Genomic DNA, 14,197 nt, shown 5'->3' with positions numbered 1-14,197 from the left:
AAGTTTAGTTCTCAACAAACGCGGAGACTCTTGAAGCCGTACCACCTATTTATGTTGAGTGCAGCCGCTAAAAGCTATGTCGCAAACTCGCCCCATAAAGCGGCGCAAGGTGTACCTGGATCACGACCAGTTCTTTGAGGTGCCGGCGTCAAGCTTTTACAAGCGAGTGAGGGACCACGCCGTAGCAACATCAAATGGTGCTAGCACAAGTCACTACAATGAAGACGACGACTCGGTAGACGCAACAGCGCCTAGTATTGTGCACAGTGACGACGATGGTGGCGGAGATGTGCCCGGTTCCAGCGTACATAGTGATGACGACTGTGGCAGTGAGAGCAGTGCGTACTCTACTAATGACGAAGGGCACATATACTGCAGTTTCGTGGATGACGACGGGGAGGACAGACCAGAGGACGAGCAGGATTTTTTGCCTCAAATTTCCTGCTTCAGCCAGGAAACCTTGCCTGGCTCCCAAGTAACCAAAGCCGGTGCAATTGCAGCGGTCATGGCATATGCCGTTTCCCACGGACTGACTTGGACAGCACTCGGCGACCTGACTAAGCTCATCAACTTTCTCTTTGGTGCCACTGTTTTACCGCGGAGTGATTACATGTTCCGGAAACTGTGGATGAGAGAGACAGAAGAAGTTTTGCAATACTTCTACGTCTGCGAAACATACAGCAATGAGATGACAGCACAAGGCAAGGTGGCAAAGTGCGCTATTTGCCAGCGCACTGAAAGCCTTCAGTCATTAAAAGAGTGAGGCTCTTTTTTCATAATCCTCGATCTGCACATGCAGCTCAGCTCTCTGCTCGAAAAAACAAAATCAGAGTTGGAACCAAATTTGGCAAAAGCGCGACAACCACAGACAACAATAACTGACATCACAAATGCTCAGTGTTATCATGACCTACAAAAACCAAGAAACACGGGGAATGATGATTTGACCTTGACCTTGACCATTAACACTGATGGTAGCCCAGTGTTTAAATCCTCCAAGAGATCTGTGTGGCCCCTACAATTCATTGTTAATGAGCTTTTACCACACCTGTGGCTGAATAATCCAGTCCTTGCAGGACTGTGGTTTGGGAAGACTCATCCAAATATGCAACTTTTTCTCGACTAGTTTGTCCGTGGAGTGAACCATGCCAAGCCAGTCCAGTGGGTTCATAACAACAAGGTTCACTTGTCACGTTCATTTGTGTTGTGCTGCTCTGTGGACGCGCCTGCGAGGGCAGCTGTTCAAAACATGGTGCCCTTCAACGGATACTTTGGATGCTCATGGTGCAACTTTTTCTCGACTAGTTTGTCCGTGGAGTGAGCAGTGCCAAGCCAGTCCAATGGGTTCATATCAACAAGGTTCACTTGTCACGTCCATTTGTGTTGTGCTGCTCTGTGGACGCGCCTGCGAGGGCAGCTGTTCAAAACATGGTGCCCTTCAACGGATACTTTGGATGCTCATGGTGCCTTATTAGGGGTGAACATGTCGAAGGTGAGCACCGTATCGATTACTTTGTCTTATGTAGAACTAACTGAGCAAAAAAAGTTTGGTAGAGGTGAAAAACTGGTAGAAGCCTGTGTACTGTGCGATGTTAGTACACTATACAGAACACCAAATAGTCAAAAATTTCTGAAGCTTTCCAATAGGGCGTCCCTCATAATGTAATGGTTTTGGAACCTTGAATGCCAGGCATTATTTTTACTGAGGAAAAAAATAAACTCTTTGTTGGGGGGTGAAACGAACAGATAATGAAGCAAAAGAAGGTATATGGGATTATCCTGTTTTGGGGCACTCAGTTATAGTAACTACCATATTTATTTATTTATTTATTTATTTCGACATACTGCCAATCCCATCAGGGATTTTAGCAGGAAGGGCGTGAACATAAAAATTCGAATAAGTACACAATAAAGACATACATCGCGATAAAGTACAGAATGAAACTAACAGAATCGGATCATTTAAGAATTTCAGATCAAAGAAGGCATAAAACATTAGTGTAAAGAAAAGTTGTCAGAGGAAAATAAATGCAGCGACTTGTTTGACACATTGGTTGACATATTGGCATATGCATCAAGAAACACAACAAGAAATCACAGCAATAAGAAACTACCCTACAATATGGCGAAGTATTTCAAGGAAGGGCAAATTTATACACACTGAAAAACAGAAACATGTTCAAGAATCAACAGAGTGATTTCTCTTCACCTGGATTCAGTACTAAAAATTGCTTAAAGAAAAAATATGATGACATGATACTTCGCTCGTACAATGTTCACACGAACACACATATTAAAATCAACCAGGTGATTCCGTTTGCATAATACAAAGTTCATCTTCGACAAGGGTTAGAAATTTTGCTAATTCGGTAGTGCTGGAGATACTCGGATCCAGTTTATTCCATTCATTAGTGGCTAACGGAAAGAATGAGTACTTAAAGCAGTTTGTGTTGAAGGAGTATTCGTTAAGTCTCATTGGGTGTTTTTGGCGTGTGGTTCTAGTTTGATCAAACGTAAGATAGGCGGATACATCAATGTTTAAATGACCATGTATTAATTCATGTATGAATTTTGCACGTGCTAATCTTGTTCTATTCATTAGAGTAAGTAATCCAGCTTTTTTCATTAGTTTAGTCGGAGAATCTGTATGTCTGTATATAAATGTGAAGAGGTCGAAAACTCAACTTGCAGCTAATAGGGACCAAACCTACAACCTTCAGCTACTGCGCCTGATGCTGTCACTGTGTCACTTACAGTGTTGGTCGTCATCCCATCCACTCTATTGCGCATTTCCTTGGATGTATTCGTGGGAGGGTAGCCAGCACTGCTTGTAGCCTTGACAGCAGGTGACTTTTTCTTGTCAGAGGCCATCACGTGCCATCTGATCTTTTTCCAAATTCGCAGTTAGCCTGTCATACTGCCTGGAGGCATTAAGTCTGCCCGAACTATACCCCTAGCTGTGAATGAAAGAAGGAAGTGAAATTCAATTAGGGTTCCTTAACAGACAATAAAGCTGATGAAAGAGAATTGGCCCTTGATAAATTCCACTTTTGTTCATTCGAAGTTAACGTCTTGGGTGAGTAGACTACATGCCTTCTGGCAATGCGCAATGTATTGTTGGTCAGCTGCCAGTTTGTAATATGCATTACATGGCACCAGCGGACAAAGAAGAGCACATGTCATGGCTACACGCAGGGCCGGCTATTACTTGCATAATACATGAAAGAAAATACCCAATAGAGTGAACAGGAAGATGACCACCACTCTATCACATTTAGTACAGCATATGGTGCAGTACTCGAAGGTTGTAGGTTCAGTACCTATCAGCAGATAGTTGTCGTTTTATACAAATGAATTTCACATTTATATCATAATCACCACATTACAGTTAACGACAAATAATGAACCTAAACTTTCAGTGGTCTCACTACCTATTTGTTTCATTGTGTTTCATAACAAAGACATTAAGCCCTTGATCAATTCCTTTTTTTTTTTTGTTTTGGGAAGCTTGTTGACTTATGTAATGTTCCTCTTCATGTTTATTATTTTATAGGGAGCATGAGATACGTGACAAAGGAGCCTCCTGAAATGAGGACAACTGAGATTATCAAGACACATATGAAGCTGGCGCTTCATTACAAAGACATAATCAACGGCGTGAAGGGACCATCCGCATTGCTCAATTTGAAAGGTAATGAAAGGCTCAGTGTGAATTGTTTCTATGCTTAGCTACCGAACTGTCACATTTTGAAAAAAAAAAAAAAACTTGTTGAAAAAAAGTATATTGGAAATAAATATTATATCTCTGTTTGCACCCAAATAATTATGACCAGGATAGCTCCTTTTAAAGAGTACTGACATGAATTAAAAAAAAAAATTCAGCTTTTTGCTCTAGATGAAAGCTCAAATGTTGAGAATCCAAAAAAAAAGTGTTACGGTGCCTAGGGAATGCATTGCATATATTTTTAATACTGCTTCCTTTACACCAGTAGTTTCGGTTTGGAGAGGGCAGTTTCATAGTGATGTGTCAAGTGTGCCCGTGAAGTCACGGGCAGATTTCAACCTACGAAATATGCACCTCCTGCCCTTTGATGTCAGTCAAACGTTGTTCATGATTAGTGCACTGTCGTGCAGTGCCTGTGACAGTGATTTCTCTGATTTAGACTGCATGCAGGAACCAGATTTTGCAAACCAAGTGAGCTGGCTTGAAACGTCATAGGACTGTTCATGTAGTGAAGCTGCCTTGCAAATGCTGGGAGACGAAATCTTTAAAAATCAAACTTCAATGATTATACGTGTTTTCCGGCTGCAGTGCGTGGAGAGCATTCACAATACATGCCAAGAAAACCAAAAGCGTCCGTGTTACTGCACTTCAAAATTGTGTCAGTACTCCTTTAGGGGAGCACTAAAAGCCCTATAATTACAGTGGAGAAATCGTGTCTCCTTTCAATGCTTCAGCCTGGGATGGTAGTGTTCCACTACGACAATCATTACCATTTTGTTCTCATTTGCAAACACTTGCTTTGGCTCCTACATCATGGAGCACAGAGTATGGTGAATTTAGAATAAACAGAACTGATAGATATGCTCTCAGATGCTGTCGAATGCATATTTTTGAATATACAAACTAAGAGGAAAGGAACTCCAGGAGTTTACATAATGTTTTGTGCATTTTTGATTGATTAGTTATTATACTGAGTTGTATGTTTTCGATTCTGTATCATGGCTTTAACATGCCAGCCTTCTTGCATGTAATCTGCTTTTATCATTAAACTTTCATATTTATAGGTCATTATGCACTCAGATTTCTTTGTATAAGTAACACAATGTAGAACACTTGCTTAAAAGTCAACATGAAATTTGCTAATATATATGAAAGTTAATGAGTAGTCTTAGGATGTCTCTATCTTGTTAATTGGTTGCTTGAACATCATACCATGGCATATCGAACTTTAAGAGTAATATTGGCATTCCTCATATGATGAGGAAACAAAATATTTGAGTCAAATGCAAGCATTAAAAGTACTACAGTACTAAAGACAAGATGACCAAACTGAAAGAGTTGCGAAAAATTGCATTTGAAAAAAAAGCACGTTAACGATAAAATTGAAAGCTTTTGAAGCGACAAAGTTGTGATGAAGCCAGAAACTGTCTGGGGGCAGTGCCTTCCCAGAAGTTTTGATGGTTGTGTAGATTTCATCAAAATGACTAGTTAAAGTGGGTGTTTTTCAATGTTTAAGCAAGTGCCCCCCCCCCCTCCTCCTGAAAAAATGCCTGGCTGCAGGCCCGCAGCAAATACATGCCATTCTTATTGGCTCTTGTTGCAGAGGAACTTGGGAACCATAGTTGTTTTGAGAACATAGATTTTTATGGCAAGCAATAGCATTTTGTTGACCAGGGGACTCTCGACAACGTGCACCTTCCAAAGTGTGGCATGGCATCTTCTAAAGGCGATTTTAACAAGGATACACTTTCAATTCAACTGCCAAGAAGCTGAATGTTATTTCTCCAGTTCATGGTTTTTTAAATTCTTCAATATTAAGTCACTCCTCTTTATTTGTCATGTTCAGGGTACTTGAAATACTGGATTGGAACTGTCTGCCCAGCAGGGACAATTTTTTATACTGCACAAGACATCAAAAGCTGAAGTTTTTTTGCTTCCTCGGGTCATGGTTATCATTAGATATTCCACCAACTTAACGACTACTCGGCTTTTAATGTTTTTTTATTTTTATTATACTGTCCATCTTTTTTTGTTGTTGTTCATTCTGTTGCTAATTGGATCAAGTCCCACAATTTCTTTTTTCTAGGCTTGGACCTCGTGAATGGTCAGTGTGTGGAGTACATGCATTGTGTTCTTCAAGGTGTTGCCAAACAGCTGACAAAGACCATCCTGTCTTCTTCAAACTCCCATGAGCACTTCTATGTTGGTAATGTAGTACAATAAAACAATATTTTTATCTGGCACTTTGAAGTAATATGCACTTTGTTTCTGTTTGCTCATTCATTCAGGGGCCATTTGGAAATCTGACTACATTGCTTGCAGTGCAACATCACTGCCAAAATTTCACACCTTTTTATAGTAGTCATGAAAAATGTGCAGTATGCAGTGATTACTTTTGGACAAAACAGAACACTGCTACAACAGCATGTAACTCTGAAGTTTCAATTTGTTTGGCACCGCTGCATCTTACCCATAGCTATTCAGAAATACCTTTGTCTCGGTGCCCAAATGAACTATGAGGAGGATCAAAGGAACTCTGCATAATATTATTATTATTATTATATCATTAAAAAATTGGTATATTCTACACTAAGCAAGCTCTTGAAATTAGAATAAAGACACTAGAATTGAATAAACAAAGTGAAAAATGAGGTATAGTACTCACTAAAACTTATTATGTATTGAAGAATCGGTGCATATATATATAGGAGTAAGGTTAATAACTCAAATACACATAACCCATAAGGAGGTGATAATTAAAGTGACTGACGATAATCGTGTATTGGATCTTCTTATGTAGTAGTTTTAGAGGTGACATGTGCAATTCTCACCCCTTTAGCTGCTAACCAGAGCCTTTCATGGTTGTGCTAAAGGATGGGGATATTACTAAAGGGTGGGTTGCTACTATTCACACATGATGTGTAGAAGTTGCTTCCTGCTCTAGATTGCAATGAATAAACATACTGTGTAAGTGGATCGTTAGTGCAGCACCCTCTCTGCCCTATGCATACCCAGCCCTGTACACTGTTCAACAGTATATCAATAAGAATATTCCTGCCCCTTAATTTGAGTATCCATAACACTAAGGGTGGTGTACAAGTTAAGCGTGGGTAAATTTTTCATATGTACCTAATTTATTAAAGTTCTTGCCTTTGAAAGTACTCTGTCCTCTTTAAGGAACCCACAGCGCATTAGATATAACACACACACAACAAAGTTGTCTAATCCATGAATCCATGGAGAAAAAGAAGCCATGAGTGGTTTCCAACAAACCAAGATATTGTCAGTAATTTTATTGTCAATTCCCAGTCCACATTGTTCTTTCTGCCCTGTATGCTTTTTTTACATGAAACCATGAAGTGGTACATTGCTGTCTTGCCAGCACAATCACATGTATTTCAGCACAGTCTTATAATCTTGGGACATGACTTTTTTACGGGCTTGTGACAGAGGGGCGACATTTTGAGAGCTCTGCAGCAGCCTCTCAGCATGCTTTCCTTTACAGTTGAACCTTGGATAACGTCCCGCTAGGTTGTCCAAATGGGGTACCCAGAATTGTGTACCCAGAATTGTGACTTGTTTTTTTATTGTAACACACAATATGGTGATGTAGTTAAAAACTTAATTCACAGAGAAAGTTCACATCCAGCCATCTGCTACAATCTACTACAATATTATTACATGAAATCATGCTCACAATTAACCTTGATGTCAAGCTGGTATGTGCTGTCTACTTCAATGTAAGCACAATGTCTAGTCACATTTGGCAAATGCAGCTGCAGACAGGTAAATAGTAAATTACTTCCTTGTTACGACATGGTGTTCAGTCATTGTTTATTTTGGTTGATTATTTACACCACTATATTTCTGTTTACAGGTGCACCTTCAATTTTGGCCAAGCTAGAGTCACGTCTCCTTGCCATAAAGCCCCCACAGTGCTGCGTGACCAGGCTGCCACGACCACTGAAAGATCGTGGCCACTGGAAGGCATCTGAGTGGAGGCAATGGATATTATTCTATGCACTCCCTTGCCTTCACGGTATCCTGCAGCCTGAATATTGGAGGCACTTGTCACAGTTCTCAGAAGCAATCCACATCCTTCTTCGTGAGAAATTATACCCTTGTGACATCGATAAAGCAGGTAATTTTGATTTGACTCTAACATTTGTAAATATCGCATTTACTTGAATATAGCTGGGGTGTTATCCTGTATGCAGTCTGTGATAGAATGCAATGGAAGGTCACAAGAGAGGGGGGGGGGGGGGCAAATTGCCAACATGCTAAGGGTGAACCGAGCACCCTGAAAGAACACAATGACATCTTGGTCATCTGCTAAGAGAATGCAGACATGTACTGAATGCATGAGTATACTAGAATTGTCTTGAGTGAACATCAATACTCGAGGGCATCATTTTTCAAGACTGGAAGCTGAATAGTATGCTGAAATTAAAAATTTATTTTTGTTACTGGTTGATAAATTGCTATGTGCTTTCACAATCTCGCGACACATTCGCTGGGAGCACCGCCGCATGAATCATTAGCACAGCACTGGAGTAAGCTAGACTAAAAGCTAGCTAATTTGATTCTGTGGCCCAAGTGCTCATGTTTAAATCTAATCTAAATCATTCATAGATCATTCTGTGTCTTCATTCCTTCTGTGCCAATTCTTTGCCAAAATAATTGACAGCACTACTTCGTTCAATGTTGTGACGTCAGATCATTGTAGCCTTGACCAAACCCCTATGACGTGATGTTTGCTCCCTCGTGTCCTCTCATAGCATTTTATTCTGTTCTATCACAAATTTTGTGCACGATAGCTCTCTTGATATCTCATAGTGTGCTCTTGAACTTTGACAAAGTTGAGTTATAAAAAGCCTCGAGTAGGCAAAAATGTAGTGTTTTAAATTCGCGAACTACAGGCTTTTTGAGCCAATGTACTTATCTATCTGGCCACCTATGCCTGGGTTTTGTCGTGATCGCCTCTTTAACTTGTTGTAGACCAAAGTGGGTATGGGTGGGTAAGAAAGTCTGAGAACTGTCTGGTCATCGCATGAATATCATTAATATGTTGCCACATACATCTTGCAACTCTTTCCTCTAGTCGCGTGTAGCTCATACCGTGTTTTGTTTTGCTGTTTAGAGGTTGAAGTCCACACTGCCTCAGCTAGTCTTTATCAATAAGCTTTCCAGCGAAAAAAAAAATAATGCTGAATGGTACTAAATATGAAGTCAGAAAAAAAAAAAACCCATAACAGCACACTGAAACCAGTTGAAAAATCATGCCAATGTACAGTTTGCTTGCAGCAGTTCACACTCTCATAAAATGCTCACATGCCCACCTTCCTGTTTCTACTCTCAGTATATGCACTAGCATGTCATTTATGTATGTCAACCTCTGGCTGTGTATCACAGGTGCTTATCCAGCCCGATCTCTACTAAGAAGTCTGTCAGGAATATGTTCGCCTTTTTTCTTTAATGTGAGAGGCCGGCTGTCCAAACTTGCTAGTTTTTTCTTTACTTTTTCTCTTTCATTCGCATACTTTATGCACTTCAAAAGAATATGGCAAAAATTTTCTTCTGCATGAACACAATAGCATTCCAGTGAGTTGGATTAATGTATTTTGTGCAGGAAGCTATGTATCCTTCTTCCAATCAAAGTCTGTGGATTAATGTCTTTAAATGTCGTGGGACATCTGTCCCTATTGAAAATTTTCTGTGCGGTTCAACTTCATAAAGTACCGATTCCTTTGATTTAGGGCTCACAAACCACTTGTCTATAGAACAATGATTAGGTCCTTGCATTATAAAATGTCGTATGTCCATTCCAGACATAGGAATTGCTCAATCTCGTTTTTCGTTCAATGCTTTTTTGGCAAGGCTGTCTGCCTCTTCATTTCCCTTTATTCCTACCTGTATACCGTGGGCCGCGGTATGCAGGTATAGACCACAAGTGTTGACAGTTCTACATTTACCCAGGATTGGTGAGAAATGATATTAGTAACTTAAATGTGAGAGCGTCAAAATAAACTGATATTGGCTACGTTGAACCGTTGAATGTAAAGATAAAAAAAATCAGTATCTCAACAGGAATCGAACCAAAGCATTCTGCAAGGCACTCCCGTATGCTACCACGGAGCTACACCAGTTATTGATACTGCATTAGGAAAAAACACTATGCAGGCACAAGTTCGGTGCAACTTCAATTGTGAGTGCAGTGCTGGTTATATTGTTTTCTAGCAAAGCAATAAACATCACATATGTAAATCTATGAGACAGACACCATGTCCGGTTAACGTCACTTGTGGCTTCCATGTTTGCTTCTCTTTTATAGGAATCTAATAGCATTACATTTGTATTGCTATGATTCAGCTAGCTATATTCAAGTATTGCTCTACCCCGGGGGAGCATGCCAACGAATCCAACGAAAGTTACGCGAGTGCTGACGTTATGACGGACCCTAAGTTACTCAGTGTATTCACCAGTAGACAGCAATGTAGGTAGTTGACATTCCTAATAAATGCATGATGTGCACCCAGCTAGTGCCCTTAACGTCCATCCACCTAGTAACACTTGGCTCAAAGAAAAAAAAAAAGATGCAGCATAGACAATTATTTGCTTGCTAGCTGCTTCGCGTGAAACTAATTTCAATGAAAGGTGGATCTGCTGAATTTTTTGTCAGTGCCATCCTTTGTAGTTTACAGTGCAGCTTGCTGGTGTGAAGCTTTATAACTCAGATTGATTGCAAACATGTGGACTAAGGCCTATCAAACATTTATCACAGAAGAACAATGGAGTATGCTTGTGCTTTTCCTTATGTTTGCCTCATTTCAAAATGTTTCTTTCTTTTTCAGAGACACTCCTGGGTAATTTTGTTTCCTGCTGTGAGGCACTCTATGGTACGGCATTTATGACATCCAACGTGCACGCTTTGCAGCACTTAGGAAACTGCGTTCGATCACTTGGTCCACTTTGGGCACATACGGCCTTTGTCTTTGAGGGAGGAAATGGAGACATAGTGCGCCTAGTGTCCGCTCACCATGGACTGCCACAGCAGATTACTGGGCGCGTCGTAATGATTCAAAAGCTGCATCAACGTATGAAAAGCCCTCTCCTTTCTTCCTCCGAGAAAGAACATTGCAAAACTCTTATTGGGTATCAACCACTGAAAAGTACACTAAATGTGTGTAATGTGACATTGCTGGGAAAAGGAAAAGAGCAAGCTCTTAATTCTCATGAGAGAGAGACACTTATGCACTCTTATGGTATCTGCATAACACAGGTCATAGAGTATGAGCGTTTCATCATTAGGAGACAAGTTTTCCACAGTACCACTTATAAGAGAGCACTGAAGTCGGACACCACATTTGTCAAGACAGAAAGTGGTTTTTGTAAGCGTATTGAACGCATACTCTTCGTAAATAAGTAAACATGTGCGTTCTCTTCTGCCGGGCACTAATAATAGCTGATACAGCTGCAGTGCCTCCTCATGTGAAGGAATGCTTCCTGTCACCAGACAGAGATTTGGAGCTGTTGTTACCAGGAGAAGTGAGTGACTGTTGTCTGTACATAAATTTTTCACACGAAGAGAAGACCTTCATTTGCGACCTGCCTAACAAAATTGAAAGAGACTGAAAGACTTCACATGTTTCGCACAAATGTTTAGCCTTTTGAGGAGTGAAGGTTATGTCCCACAAAATTTTCTTTTCTTTGACAGTTTCAATAATAATAATTGTTCCAAATTAATGTTCCAAAACCACAATTTCATTATCAGAGACACTGTATAGTGAAAGGATCTGGAAATTTAGATAATCCTGTGTTCTTTATGGTGCACCTAAATCAAACTACAGGAGCCTCAAGCCCCTTTGCCTACATTGAATGCAGATGCTGTGGCCCCAATGTGACCCCACGACCTGCGAATCAGTAGTCAAGCACCGTAACCACTAGGCCAACGTGGCGGGTATTTTGACAGTCTTGTTATTAGTGCCAAGGTCAACCGGTCTGTGATCGAGGAATTTCAATAGTCTCTAAATTCCAAAGCTTGGCTGTGTAGTCAGTCATGTGCAAAACAATGTAGTACAGCAAATCATCACTAGTTTGTTGAAGATAACCGCTTCGATGGCTACTGCTTCAAGAAACGTCTGAAGCGGTAAATGTGTGAAGGCTGTTTTTTTATTTGAACACCACTGGATGATGCAATCACATCATCTCGTTTCTTTGGGAAAATAATGTACCTGTGTACGAAGTTGGTGTGTTTCGATTTTAAGTGTGTTTGTTGAACACAGCACTACTGTTGGTGTATGTTTGTGTAAAAGTTCTTGGATATCGTCAAGGTTTCTCAGCAGTCCTCTGATGTTCCATTGTAGTATTTGTGCCATTCTAAAGTTGTGTGGTGCTCTGTGTACAAGTGTTGCCTTAGGTGACGGGGCCTTTTGGGTGCCCTGTAATGCGGGGTTTTTCTTTTTTGGTGCGCTTCAAAGAGCTGTGCCTGTCCTTCGGCGTCTGAGGTGCCGGACGAGTGTGGCTTGTATTCATCAGATCTCTGTGAAAGTGCCATCACAAGCAATTTCACTGAGGTTTCGGACCTAACCATGATAGCAGTGGTCCGTGGTCTGCCGGACTCCGAAGTCTGCTGGGCCTGTTTGGCAGAGGGCAGAGTAGCACAGGTTACTTCAGCCTTGGGCGCAGATGGCGCGGATGTGCTCACACTGATACGCTAGCCGCAGATGCAGCAAGATGTGGCGGGGCGCCCTGACACGTCACATTGCTGCAGTGTTAGAAACACTGCAGCATCAGAAAAGCTGTATTTACATGGTTGGTGCAATATGGTTGGTACATGGTTGGTGCTTTGGAACACGCACGGCCTATGAAAGTACAGGAGCATTTACGTAGCAACGGATGAGAACGGCCGTATGTGTTCGCACTTAACAAAACAGCCGGCAATGCAGCAGCTTTGGCCTTCGGAGATCACAAGCTTCGTAAGAACACTACAATAAAGTTGTTTCTATTCATCGTAAGAACACTTCGCAGATGCACTGGGGTTCAATGCACGTGCGTCCGGTCACACGTGAACTGTGCAAAAGCATTTATATCATCGTCAACCTTGCCCTTCACGACAAGCAAAACTCGGCAACAAGGACACTTTCACCTCTTTGACAACAGCACGCTTGGCATTGCAATCTAGAAAATGCACTACGTCTAACGACAATAATCTACCCTTCATACTGAGAAGCTTTATGGCACACACACTCAGATGAAGCTGCGGCGCGGTGGACGGCCGCGCTAGCTCCAACCTCCAGGTTCAACTCGGCATCCAGCAATCACATGAAGCAGCGACGACAGTGTCTCCGATCCTCCTTGAGGGCGGCCTAGGCCATGGCCACGATTTTGTCGGAGTTTTCACCACCACACATCGCAGGCAGCTACCATCTCACACTGTTTACCTACAGTGTACTAGAACTACTACACTGTAGTTTACCTTTAGCAGCCGCAGCGGTCATGCCACCCTGTATTTAAAATATTTGTAATATGTGTTTAATTCACATATACTAGTTTATTGACTCGGTAAACACCTGCTTAGTAAAATTTTTGTCGGTTTATTGCATTATGCAATATTATTATTACATTTATATAGCTTTGTGTAATATTTTTTAAAGTGACGTCACTTTCGTGCGGCGCAGAAGCCACTTCTGTGTGGGCACGGAGGAAGGAAAGCTGTGTGTGACTTGCTGCTGCGCCGTGCGGCGCAGAAGACGCTGCGCATTTGAATGGACATCTCCCACAGTGGGTATGAGCCGCAAGTAAAGGGCAACAAGAACAAGACTTCCTATGAGTGGCAGGTTCAGTGAATTAGCCATATCTTATGATGATATATTTCCTAACAATGCGAAATTACTACCTATAGTAATCTTCTGAATAGCATTTTGCAAGAGCACTTCAAGGGCACAAATAAAGTTGGTTCCACGGATGTGATAGCAACTGATGTTTTGCAGTGTGAAGAAAAGGCCTGAGTAAGAATTTCTTTCTACACAACTAGACTAGTCGTTTTCAGTTAGGCTTCCTGATTACAGCCAAATAGTTTTGGCCGAGTTCTTAGCTGTTAAATTAGGCCTACGTAAAATTCCTTTAACCATTACTTCTGTGGCTATAGTTACAGATTCATTGTCGCTGTGTTCAGCACTAACTGCTTCAACAGATTCGGAGGTTTTAAGATTATGGCGATTACTTGTTCCTCATCATGTGCGAAACTTGCCATTAATTTGGGTGCCGAGACACAAAGGAATTGTAATTTTGAAGTTTCGGACTCTCTGGCGAGAGCTTCTCTGACAGATACAGTTCTCTCTCTTCTTCCTGTTGTGGCGTTTGTTACTGCGGCAAGGTTCAGAAAGTATGAATTACCTGTGTTTACTCAAAGTATCGATTCATCACCAGACTTCCTGCACCTACAGTTCTCTTGGAGCAGGATATGGTGTGCAG

The 14,197-nt window shown here is 41.3% G+C and overlaps 1 pseudogene; it reads left to right on the top strand.

Annotated features, from left to right (window-relative positions):
• Nucleotides 1-76: 76 nt before the first annotated feature.
• On the top strand, nucleotides 77-12,441 carry LOC142803085 (uncharacterized; annotated as a pseudogene).
• The last annotated feature ends 1,756 nt before the right edge of the window (nucleotides 12,442-14,197 follow it).

Source organism: Rhipicephalus microplus, chromosome 3 (assembly GCF_043290135.1).
Source record: "Rhipicephalus microplus isolate Deutch F79 chromosome 3, USDA_Rmic, whole genome shotgun sequence".
Lineage (NCBI taxonomy): Eukaryota > Metazoa > Arthropoda > Arachnida > Ixodida > Ixodidae > Rhipicephalus > Rhipicephalus microplus.
This window is presented reverse-complemented; position numbering and strand designations above follow the sequence as displayed.